Below are 13,492 nucleotides of genomic sequence, written 5' to 3' on the forward strand. Positions count from 1 at the left end.
TTTTTTTATGTTGTCGGTCAAGATAACAGATAACAAAATAAGTCTAGCGCGACCTGCCGCCCTGACACCAACTCACACACATCTTCATTCACAGTCTTACTTGTAAATCGATTTTTCTTTTCTTGGACGTTTTGATGTTAGATTGTCAACGTCTCAGCTTTAATCGCTGGGAAAATCAATAAGCAGCTTGAGGTGACTCTGCTGCTCTCTAGTGGCGAGAAGCCGTAATGTTGGCTGGTAACAATCGGAATGCATTGTGGGAGATGTAGTTTGTAGTCAATTCGTGCTCAAAACCTATTTTAAGTCGGTGTCGGCCTATAAAATGCTGGGGCGGGCCACATAAAATGACATGGCGGGCCACATGTGGCCCGCGGGCCTTGAGTTTGACACGTGCTCTAAAGGATTCTCAAGCACAAATGATCACAGCAGATATGATTGTAGCTGAGACGCAACAGTCAATTTTCTATTGGTTAATACTGATTTCTGGTGTTGATATTGCACGATCATATTTTTTAAGACACATACAAAGAAAGGTGCTGCAGATTCTGCTGCATCAAATCAGACGTTCCTAGCTTTTTATCTGCATACATCTTCTTTCAATTCAAATTCCCCCAAAATTTGTATATGTAGACTTCAAACGGTAGGAGTTTTTGGATTTTATGCTTTTATTGTTTAAAAAAATTGATTTTTAAGTGTTTGACCTGCTGATCCCCCATCAGAGCCTCTGATCAAAACCTCATTGCCCAATTCTGATCTCAATGTTCTGGATTTCGCCTCTCTGTTTGTTAGGCCCCACTTTGCCACATTATTATGCAGAACTACAGAAAGCATTGCAACAACATCAGGGTCAACTTGATTTGCTTTCAAACAACTCTCAACCGTGATTAGAATCGGCAGAACAAAAACGAGATTCAACATCCACATGGTTTTTGGATAAAATGTAAGCCATTTAATAGTCTAATATTAGCTTGAAATTCATTTCAAAAAGCTAAATTGCTTTCAACTACTACTTTACCTTCATTTTCTTGCTTTAGTCATTTTGTAAACAGTGATGGTTGGCAGCTAACATCACTACTTGGCTTCTAGATGCAACAATAAGCTGATGATCCTTATCTTGCTGTTACATTATAATGACAATAAAATGAGTATTTTCTCCAGTTGGTTGTTTCTCTTATCAGATGGAGGCTTAAACTGATCTTTGGACATCATGTCATTTTATTGCACATTATTGCTTCTTTTATTACCATGAATGGTCCTCTGATTGGAGATTTTTTTTTTCTGTCCCCCATTGAGCTGAAAAGAGGCAGTAACATCTCAGTATGCTCATTGTTTACTGCTGTAATTTCCATTTCATTTGTTGATTAGCCCACAATCAATGCTTTTGCATTGGTCTTAATGCAAAAGCATTGGTGACAACTGACTATTCAGTCTTAAGTTTCAAATATTAACAGAGTTAATAAGGTTTAAAAACACCATAATGCTCATGGTGATTTTAATACAATGCTAATTTTAAAACATTATAATTTACATATCATTGATATGGAAACTTTGACCCAAAAAAACTACAACGGTGATAAAAATGAGAAGCTATATGAGGTTGAAAAAGTAAGTGCTCATTGTTTTGTTCCTTTACCAGTTTGTAATTTTGAAGTTTGACCTTTTTGTGCTTGACTTAAATAGGTTTTTGTTTCCATGGAAGTTATTGAGATTTGGATTTTTTAAAAAAAAAAGTTTTTCTTGCTTTTTTTCTTTCATTTTCATGTCTGTCCGTTTTAACCACAAACTGTTTTTAAAGAATCTCTCGTCCATGTTGACCCATCCAGTTCCGGCTTACAATTCTTAACTGGTGATGATCAAATTCAATCGAGCATAATTAATAAACAGTAAATCAATCATTCGTGGAATTGGACCCTTTAACAAAGACATCACCTTCAGCAGTAATTTGTCAACTGCTGTGTGCAACAACAATTTCTTATCACAACATACACTATTGGTGGGTAACCAATGAACTCCTCATTTACTAGTTTTCAAAAAAGTTGTAGAAAATTGATCTGGAAACTGACAGATGACTTTCTTTCTGAATGTGCTTTCTCATTCCTGCCATGATGGGCGGGAGCCACAGGGCTCATACTAAAGGCCTGCGCTATGTTGCGCCAACCATGTGTCAGATTGAACTTGACTTGGGAATGTGTCCTACTTGGTGTGATGTAAAGTAATTTTCTACAATATCCACACAGTCTGCAGTAAGGAAATGTGTTCACAGTCACATTGTTGTGATTATGAACACGTTTCCTCCTGCATTTGGTTTATGTTTATAGTCAGTGATCAGAACCAAAATGAGTTGAAACTGGATGCCATATCAAATGTTCAAAACTGACTGTTCACTGTGCATTACAAAAAAGAAAATCTCAATTGTTAATATTTATGGTAACACTCATAATTTAATGTTACAATGGTAATTTAATTATTGACCTGAGAGGTCAAGCATGTGAAATTTAAAAGAGATGTTTTTGATGCTGCGATGAGCTCAACTTTAAGTGGGCAGTAAAATCGGGTCACAGTACAACATTGGGCCTCTCTTCTTTCTGATGTGTCATAATGCAAATCCATATGCAAACACCGTGAAAGTATTTTCAACGTAAAGTTGATTAGCAGCTTTCTTGGAGCAGATAAAATAATTCCCCCCCTTTCTTTATTTAGCATGAAAACCTATACAGTTTCACCTCCAGATAAGATTTAGAGGGAAACCTGAAGGAATTTGTTCTTTCTGAGGATGTTATTGCACTGTTTTGTGACTGAATATTTTTCAGGACAGTTTATTTCTTTTCTTTAACCTCTAAAATAAGTTTAGGGTAACTGCAATATCACACCAAATTCTTGTTAATGTGAATTGATCTTCAAAATTAGTTTCAGGGTGCTTTAGGTGAAGTAAAGTCGGGTTGCATTTTAAGAAAACGCATGAGTGCCATTAAATCAAGAGTCCTGTAATTTTGATAACAATCTATATTTTTTTTAGTACATTGTGAAACTGTTTTGCTTCCAGTTTTCAAGTGAATTACTCCAAACTTGTTCTCCACTTTTTAGCTAACCCTTGTAAACAGTGGAAAAATACATCCTGCCACATTTACCCGACTCTCAGCATCTTGGCAGGAGGCTTTGCTGGTTGGACTAACACCCTGTTGGGTTTCCTTCTTACCAAGCCTCAGCCATAAGTGGGGGCCTGAGCCTCTTTGTTGCAGTTTATCAGAGTTGGTTAAAAATAGAACTACCTAGACTTTGATAGTCTTATAAAAATGTAAAACAATTTGTAATGAATTGGTATTCTTTTTAGCTCGCCTTGAGGATGATCGTCAAACTGATTGGGGGCTTTTGATGGTTTATTTTATTTGCTCTTTTTTCAGGGTAGCAAGTAACTTTCTTGTGCACCAGATAAAAATAAAAAACTAAGTTAGGTGCACAAGTGTAGATGTGTTACAGATGTCCTCTAGCAGAGGGTCAAAATTATCTACTAATATTTTGATAAATACGATTTTCAGAGACTCACTAAAGAAATTGTCCATAGATTATCGACAGGTGCAGATAGATTCATTCTAAAATCTCAATTTCAAACTGCTTTATCCTTTTCAACACATGAACCTGATGGAAGACATAACTTTGTCCATGTTTCAAACTTTTGACTCCTCTCATCATTCACATATCTCAGTCTTTGACTATTAAACTTTTCTCCACAAGAAATTTGGTTTGTTCTGTTGGGAGCTACGAACTGAGATTCTGGACCATGCTGGTGTTCCTACTGCATCTGCTTTATGATAGGCTTGAGCCTTAGTGGTTCCTGAGCTGTTCTTGAACATCCCAACCAATTTCTTTCATCTGGATTTGTTTGGAGGATCAAGCTGAAGGTTTCTATGAAGCATGGTGGATGATGGCATCGTGCTTAGAATCTGGTTTGCTGCCAGTGGAACTACTGCATCCCTGGTGAATGGAAAAGTGAAGGCAGAGGAGTATCTACAAATATTTCAACTTCACATGAAATCAACATGTAGACGAGAGAAACTTGGAGAGAATTTGTTGTTCCAAGACGTCAACGATCCTAAACACACATCAGCCAGTTTACAGAAACTTAATCATTTTTGATTATAGGACTATTTTAAATATTCAGCTGAAATTATCCCAGGAGCTTGTTGATGGCTGTAAAATGTGTGTGTTCTTTCCACAGTTTTACTGAAGGACAATATTACTGAGGACCTGTATGTTTTGAACCTGCATGTTCAATTTTCTCCCATATAAGAAAATTTACAATAATTTTAAGTGTGTACCCCTTTACCATGTAAATGCTAAGGATTAGAGTGGTATATTGCATTGTATTGTCAAATCAATAATAATAAAAAACAAAACAAAAACTTGAATTTGCATAGAAGATTATGAGGAGTCTCCTGCCCAGTTATAAAGAAACATTCGAGATGTTGGAAATACAGCGGTCAACGTAAAAGTTTCTCCAGTTCGAACATTTCTTTGAGAGATACTTTATAGTAGATGTGAGATTAAATGAAAGTTTGGTGCCAGAACCTGTGACTGTGGTTGATTGTCCATGTTTACTGAACCTGTCATTAATTCGAACATTTCTGTGGTGAAAAAAATAACATTTCTGAGACACATCTGCTGCAGCACAGTCTGTGTGGACGTGAGACATCTCTGGGATAACGTCAGGAATAAAAATTAGTTTTTTACATGGTTCACTAAAAGACAAATGTGGTTGCTTATTTTATTCTAATGAAAGGTATTGTTAAAGCTAAACTTCCTGGGGATTAAATCAGTTTGCAGATCTCACTTTAGAATAAACATCAGCCAGTTACTGAAGCAAACTGGTCCCAACTACGCTGCAGTCTTGTGACCATCTCCTGTTACCAGAATAGTACACAGAGTGAATTGGGAACTTGAGTGCTTCAGTTGCCACAGAAACTAAGTCAAGGCTTAGCAACTCAACTCTGTGAAAACCCTCAACGTGAAACAGCAGAGGCAGCTCTCCTGCTTTGCTTTTTATAGTATCTTTATAAATGCATAAATGTGAATTTAAAATCAAATTCTCATCTTATGATAAAAAAATAACTCTCTAATGAATTCTATTTTTATCAACACAAAGGTTCTATCTACTCTCATTGCTGTGAAAGAAATTGCATTTATTATAGTATTTCTTTGTAATATTATTATTTGTAGGAGAAATAAATTGATACACCGTAAAATGAATTTCACTCCTAGCCTTAAAAACTTCACTGTTTATCTGAATGAAACATCTACAGTTTAAATGTTAACTGTAATTTCTAAGGAGCCTGCAAAAAATGCAATGTAAGGAAAAATCACAAACTTAAGGCTTTTAACATTGAAGTTTAGTACAGTACTCATACACTGCAGCACTCTTACAGAGTTCATAGAAAAAGGTCATTCTTGACTTATTCTGATCTTTTTTCAGTTTAATACAGTGCCACAAAAGTACAACCAGTTTCACATTTTGCTAGGTTAAACCAACAGCTTCAATGTATTGTATTGTGATTTCATGTGTTTCATCATCATAAGTTTGCACTTGAAGTGAAAGGAAATTATTACATTATTTTCATTTTTATGCCAAATAAAATGATGAAAAATGCAGCTTTCAATTGTATCCATCTCTCGGAGTCAAGCCTTGTAGAACAACCTCTCACTGCAAAAGACATTTAAATATGGGTATTTTTGCCCATTTGTCTTTGTACATTAGCTGAATCTGAGTTGTTCTGAGTTGCGCCAAAGGTTTTCAGTTGGATTTAGGTCAGATCACTGAATGAGCTCAAGCCCTTGTATTGCAGCTCTGGCAGTATGTTTCCGGTTGTTGTCCTGTCTTACTAGATCCTGTACCTCTATTCAAGTCTTTTGCAGCCTCCAAACAGGTTTTCTTCCAGGATTTTCATGTATGTGGTCTAGCAGCCATCTTCCCATCAACTCTGACTTTTTTTTTTAACCTGTCCTTGCTGTTGAGAAAGAATGCTGATAGCGTTATGCTGTCAAAACCCACGTTTCTTGGTGTGGATGGTATGTTCATGGTTTATGTTTATCTTCAGTCATAGTATTATGCATGAAACCAATTTTCAGTCTCAGTTGGCCTTCCTCCACGTTTGTTGTCTTTTCTAAATGGGTGTTAAGATTTTAACTTCTTATGCTTTATTTTGAACATTGGTTTCTTGCCACTCTGACCAGCTATGTGAGGGGCAGTCCTAACAGTTTTCTTGTCACTAAAGTCTCTCATTTGAACTGCTGTGCCTCCACAAGCCTTTTTAGTGCATCTTTGATCACATTAGCAGACTGGCAGGCGCCATGGTTTTATTTCTGAATAATCTTTGAGGTCTGCTTGAAGCTTGAGATACTGTTTTTTAAGATGATCCCGCTTTAGACTTCATCTTTAGCCATGACCTGTCTGCTGTATTCCTTGATCTTCACGATCCTGATTGTTCACCAATCTTCTCTGAGAGACTTCTGAGGCCTTCACTGAGTAGACCTCAGATTTATGCTGAGATGTTTCACTGCTTCAGAAGGCAGTTGGTTGGTGTTAATTTTATTTAGGGGTATCAAAGTCAAGGGGTTTAAATGTAAACAATCACTGGGTGTAAAGCACTAAATGCTGCTGTTCGAAAGACCCTAGTTACAGGCTTTATTAATAAATCTTTTTTGCATTGTATGTACATGGGTGGACTGAGATAGAGGCCGGATGAAGCTTCCCAGAGATCGGCACCACTAGTGTCAGCTATCGTGTCGACCGGGCCATGTTGGAGAAGTGAGAGGATGGATACAAAGAATGAGATGAATAGCTGCTGTGAGACATCCTCTGAACGTCAGAGGAAGAAAATAAGCTCTGTTTTCATAATTACAGTGTGAATGATGTTCTCACCCGATTGAAGGGCGGTTTGGATAATTACTCCCCAACAGCTTCATGTGACCATTCTATCTCCGTCTCTGAGCCTTTGGTTGCCACCAACATAAGAAGAGAAATAAGTGCACTTTTGAAATCATAAATTATTAATTTTTAGCATGTTGACTTCAATCGTGCACAACATACTTTATACATAATGGATTGCTCGCACTCATGGCTGTTTGGAAGGATTCCATACGGACACGTGAAATTTACACAGCTGGCTGATTCCGCATTAAAACCAGAAATATGAAACATGAAACATTACAGGAAGAAAAAACAGCAAGGGCGTTTTGATGGAAAACACTTCAATGCACATCATCCATCTTATTGTCCATTTCTTAGAATTTGTCTACAGAAATCCAAGCTAATTCCAATAGTCTAGGTGAATGTGACCATTTCTGAAGGAAATTGAAATACAACACTCCAGAAATCTGATACCGCAGGTTTTGTGTGTGAATTCTGTAATTCTCACGTTTGACGTTTTTCAAGAGCTGATATATCCTCAGGAGGTTCCCAAGTGTCTCCAACTCCTCCAGTTCAGAGTTAAATCTGCTGAAAGGTGGACACTGGTGTAGGCTGAAGATCGGATTTGCTGCTTTATTTGTGTGGCAGATGACACAGAGTTGCTGAACTGTAAAATAGTATCTTCAATCGTGATCTTTTTAAATAAGCAAACACTGTTCAATTGACACGTTACAATTTTCAGTCAGCCAAGAGATAATTTTACAGTCTTCAGTCTGCCACCTTTAAATTTGTTCAGTACTTCCTTCATGTCAACTAAACAGAAAATGCCGCTTTAAGATTGTAAGTGAAAATGGTAGTTAAAGTTTTTAGTGATTGTCACAATTTATCTTTGGTTAAGGAAAAAAAATTCATTTCCATTAAAGACACTGTCAGGTTTTCTTTTCCACTCACAAATGAAGACTGACAATAAAAAACACAACTGGTTAATGAAGTGTATATTTAAACTGGAGGTTTTTACAAAATACAAAGTGTTAAAAAGAACACCCCAGGAAAAAACTAATTATTCTACCTCTTTGTATTTGGGTTGATGACGTCACAAAAGGCACAAGACCAGAAAGAGACTTCTAGGATGTTCCCGCATATATTCTGGAGCATTTGAGCATTTAAGTCTTTGTTTCAGCTCCAATCTATGATGATACTGTCACAAATTTTCCCCTGGAATTTGATTTTTCCCAGGGCAAAATAAATGGACATAACACTGTTAATATGCTGTTTGTTTATGGAAGATAGGCATCATCACAAATAGTGTGACTGCTACTGCTGCTGTCCTGTAAGTGGCGCAACCAGTTATTAGGTTTAGGGAGCAATTAAGTTTTCCCACTTGCTGAGGCTAATTTAGATAGTTTTTCACCCGTTTGGGATTAAAATGTCATTTGCTTTTTTGTATTATCTTTGTCTGATTGTAATTTTTGGGATGACCTCAAGTCTTTAAATATGAGGGAAAAAAAGCACAAATCCCTACATTGGTTAGTAGACAAATACTTATTTTTTCACACTGTTTATTCATTTACTGTATAATCTAATCGTGTACGTCTTTCTTTGTGTATTGAAGTAAATAATTTTTTCAGAAATTTGTGTGAATGAGATTTATCACATCTGGCTCTGAACCCATGACTGAATCAGCACAGTATTTTTTTTACTTGCAGTCACAGAGAGCCAACCTTAAATCGACAGCGCTCACTTATTTCTATCGTTTTGGCCAAAAAAAAAAAAAAATAAATCTCAAAGATAACACTATAGTTGCGATTTAACACACGACGTTGCTAAAGTCGTACAGTTACAGACACAGTAACAAAGGGAAAATCAAATCAAATGGAGAGTGGTGGACCATTTTTAGGTATCTACCACCCCCTGCAGATGTTGTCATGGTAACACTCTTTTGGGGATGTCTTTCTCTCTCTCTCTCTCTCTCTCTCTTTCTCTCTCCCTGCTTCTCTCTCTCTTCTCTCTCTTTCATACAATGCATTAGGATGATAATGCTATGCTCAGCACACCACGCTTCAGGTTTCCATGTGACTCCCGCTCTTACATAATACTGAACTGGAGAGGAAAAGCCACTTACCTTAAATGATATCAATAGTTTACAGTATAGATGTTTATTCATTCCCATGCTGCTTGTTTGCTGATTTAATTTTTTTTAATGTATGTAGATATACAGATTTTTCAAAAATTGTGTTGTTGCCCTGTTGTATATTCTGTTAAAATGATAAAAATACTGGCTTTCAATGTCTTGCTTTTTTGACACTATTTGTACCTTTAAAAGAGAGGAATCTACTAAGCTGAAACCAACCCTTTAATCGGTGTTGGAGGTTATCACTTGCCTGTGTGCGGACGTGGTGAAGTTGCTAATGAGTTTAGCACATTGCAGATTTCCCAGGAAATCCCCCCACGCTCTGGGGGGAGGATAACATTAAAAGAACCACCAGCAGGACACCGATGTATAGAGATTGGTCTCTGTATTCGATTTAACGCTGACATCACCCTGGGAGCCTTGAGCCCTGCGCCGCAGTCGGTTCTGAGATGAATGCACAATATTTAAATCCAGCCTACCTGGTTCTCTCACTCCACCCTGTGGACTCAACAGGGCAGCACAAAGAAATGCAGAGGGCATCTAGGAGGATAGTGGATAACGTATTGTTCATTCCTGTGGAAAGTGTTGAGTGTGATTATTCTTCTGCTTTATTACAGATATTTAGAGATGTCGGCACGCAGTATCACCAGTCTGCTAGAGAAGGGTGAATTACTCCAAGCATATTCACTGTCTCTTGTTCAAACTCGTCCCAAAATCTATATGTTTTGTTACATTCCTGTCATAAATTGCTGTAAGGAGCATAGGACATTTTTTTGACTACCTTGTATTTCAACATTTACATATACAAATGCATTGGTAGTGTGAGTGTAACTGCTATTCACATCACAAGTACAGGATAGAAATCTGATGTTATTTTTGGCTAGTATTGTATAAAAATATGTTTAAACCTGCATGATGTAACTTTTATTAAAAACAGATATATATATATATATATATATATATATATATATATATATATATATATATATATATATGTATTATTTTTTATTTTATTTTTTACATATTTGTTGAACTGTCATTATGTCCTGACAGTGTGGTATGGGACAGTCAATCTGTGAAAACACTGAGCTTCTCTGCTTTCTCCTAGTGCCAGGAGGCGGGTCTTAGCGCTGTCAATCACAGTCTCATGTGACGCCACTCACCCACAGAGCTAGCTGCTCTATGTTACACTGCAGCTAGCATAGCATGTTATGAATGCTTAATCTGGTTAGCATGGCCACCAATCAAGGCAGATAAATGATTTTCTTTTATTGTAAGTTGTTTCTCCATCATTAGCACATTTAGCAGCGAGTACATGAGGTTGAGTGACAGCGCTAAAACCCTCCTTCTGGCTCTAATTGATGTGTTTTTGGTCAGGAGTCGTGCATTTCTTCAGATGGCAACAGTAAGACATGGAGGACATAGAGGAGATCGATCTTTTCACAGATTATTTGTCTTTTAACAATGCCACAACATGGTGACAGTTTTAACAAATATGCAAAAAACATATTCTTTATAAAAGTTACTTTCTGCAGCTCTAAAGCATGAACGATTCTTTGCCAAAGGTTTTCATATTAATAATATAATTAAGAGGGGTTAAAACACAGTGAGGAAAAGAAAATGAATCTGTTATCTTTCTTTATCTAGCCAAGTTTGAAAATTTATTGTTTCTTTGTACTTTGCTTCGCTAATTAAAACCTTCCTTTTAAATTTTTTTAAAGTATTTATTTGAACTTCTCTAGTTTTCGTCCACATTTTCACAATAAAGATATCAATCGTTTTTCTTTTTTCTTTTTTTTTGATATGTTTATTTTCCTCAACTTCTAAAAGACCACATTGGACAACATGATGCCAATTCTGTGAACAAAACAGAAAAAGAGGGAAAAAGCATCTAAAGTCCAACAGTCTTATTGAAAGACATTTCAGTAAGACTGGGTGTAAGTGGGCATTGGAGGAAACCAAAAATATATGACAGGAAAATTAGGGTTCTTCGAAGCAAAACCTTTTACAGTAACAAATAAACTTTCCTGAATTTCCAATTCAGATCATTTATTGGATGAAGGTTGAGGAACAGTGTGATCTCTTTTTAGTATGGGGCAGCTGTATGAGGCCTCTGGCTGAAACAATAGCGTTCAACAGAACAAGTGCAGATTCAGCAAAAAACTGTTGCCACAGCTAGCACCAGTTACATTGATTTTTTTTTTTTTTTTTTTACAACGTATTTTTTATTTAGTGGGCTTTTAAACACTTAGTCTGACTCTAACCTCATTCGGTAGGTCTGCTTTGAAAAGTGGCCTGCCTTCTCTGCACAGCTACTATTACATTTGCAGGAAATAAATACTCTGACTAGAGGAATGGTGCAGCGAAGAAAAAACAAAAACATTTTTCACACTAGAGATCTTCTGGGTTTTTTTTTTTCTGTCATATTTGCATCGTTTCAGATCTTTAAGCTAATTTTAATATCAGCCAAGGGTAACCTGGGTAAATTTATAATGCTGTTTTAAATGATGATTAAGGTTGGAAATCTATCCAAATCAACCTGTTCCTATGTTCAACTGTAATTGCCTTGCCTTTTTAAATTGTGAATAAAGTTTAAAAAGAAAAAAAAAAAACTAAGTTCAGTTACATCATCAATATTTACAATGGACCTGTAGAATGAAGGGATTCTCATAAATCCAACAATGACAATATTAAGTATTCAAAGAAATTTTTAAAACCAACGCATTATGCCCTGATCTAAAATAATTTAAGAATTTTTTTTTTTAAATCAGCTATCAGTCAAAATAGGGTTACAAACAATTTCTTAAGTTTGAAACTCCACTGGACCACAGTGGGAGATATTTTCCACAAACACAGAAAACATGGAAAAATTGTGGACCCCCTCCCAGGAGTGGTTGACCTACTAAAGTTATTTCAAGACTGCATTTATGACTCATCCAGGAGGTCGCACAATAACCTTGAACAACATCTAATCTCACTTTTTAAAGTTAAGGCTATCTGTTCTTGATTCAGGAATAAGAAGGGCAAATATGGCACTGGTGACAGAGCTCCAAAGTGTAAATCAATACTGACCAAAAAGTTATCTCACATTTTTCAAAAATATTACCTTGGATGCATACAACTGAATAATCAAGACCTGAGATTAAAAGGAGATAAAATTTGATGATTTGGAAGGTGTGTGCCATTACATCTGGGCATAAACTGACACAGCATTTCAAAAGAAAAGAAAAGGGAATATGGTGGTAGCTTGATATTCATTGGTGTCTTGCTCAGGAGCTTGAATTCATGCCACCATAGTTGCAACTATGACTTATAGTCGATGGCAACAATTCTGCAAGAGAACGTACAGTTATAGTTTGGTGATCTTAAGCTCAAGTGCATTTGGGTTATATACCAGCACAATGGTCAAAAACATTCAGGCAAGTCCATCTCTGAAGGCCTCAAGAAAGCAAAGGATTTGGAAACTGTTTTTGTAGATGTGTGGACTAGCAGTCCTCCAAAATGATGCAAAAAAAAAAAAAACCCTCTTGACAGTTGTTGTCCCCAGAAATTGTTAGGTTAAAAAAAAAACAGTTTCAATCAAGGAATTGTGAGCTTTCAGTGCAACCCCACGCTCAAGACAATCCAGGCTCGTTTCCTGTGTCATTCCAAGATGGTGGAATGACCTACCAAGTGTAACCAGAACAGGAATATTCTTGTCTATCTTCAAGAAACTCTTGAAGATCTAGTTTTCCAGAGTATCTCCTGTCCCAGGACACACACACTGTACTTTCATATTCCCTGTATCGGCTTTCTCTTTCTGCAATTCCCTCTGTGCCTGTACTGTATTTCTACACTGTCACTCCTGTCAGAACCTGATAGTGGTCGTCCTTTTAAGTGGCTTATTAGTAGTTTTGATTCCAACTGCATTGTTACACCCGCATTTGTAAGTCACTTTGGATAAAACCTGTCTGGCATATGTAAAAACATAAACACAAAAACAATAGGTTTCCCTGATTTTAAAATTGCTCTTTGTAATTGCTCAGGTTCTCTTGGTCCAATATTAGAAGTAGTTGTTAATGTAAAACATGTAGGTGTATCAAAAAAGCAAAGAAATGTTTTTTTTTCTCTGTGGTGTCTGCTGTGTGAATCCCATCATTCATAAAAAAAATCATCACTGTTTTTGTTGTGAACATAAAGATCATCAGCCTTCTAGATATGAATGAATTCTGCCTTTTTTAAAGAGTAGGGACAAAAGTCTGCACGTGGATTCATGTATGTTGCCACGTGCGAGTGATGACAGACACGAGCAGCCATTGTGTCAGTCCCACGAATAAATAACGTTTTTGCATCCACAACTTTTAGGGTTTAGCACCTCGGAGAGCTCCAGTTGCTTCATTCTGTCTCCTGCCAACAGGGGGCGCAGCGATCACGCTGTTACATGTAGTGTGTGTGTGTGTGTGTATATGTGTGTGTGTGTG

The 13,492-nt window shown here is 36.7% G+C and overlaps 1 protein-coding gene across 2 annotated transcripts in view; it reads left to right on the forward strand.

Moving 5' to 3' along the window:
* Nucleotides 1-13,492, forward strand: part of dlg4a (discs, large homolog 4a (Drosophila)) — a 79,189-nt gene that overhangs the window by 13,579 nt on the left and 52,118 nt on the right. The gene's annotated exons all lie outside the window — the stretch shown is intronic.

The sequence above is a fragment of the Poecilia formosa genome, unplaced genomic scaffold (genome assembly GCF_000485575.1).
Source record: "Poecilia formosa unplaced genomic scaffold, Poecilia_formosa-5.1.2 Scaffold3, whole genome shotgun sequence".
NCBI lineage: Eukaryota > Metazoa > Chordata > Actinopteri > Cyprinodontiformes > Poeciliidae > Poecilia > Poecilia formosa.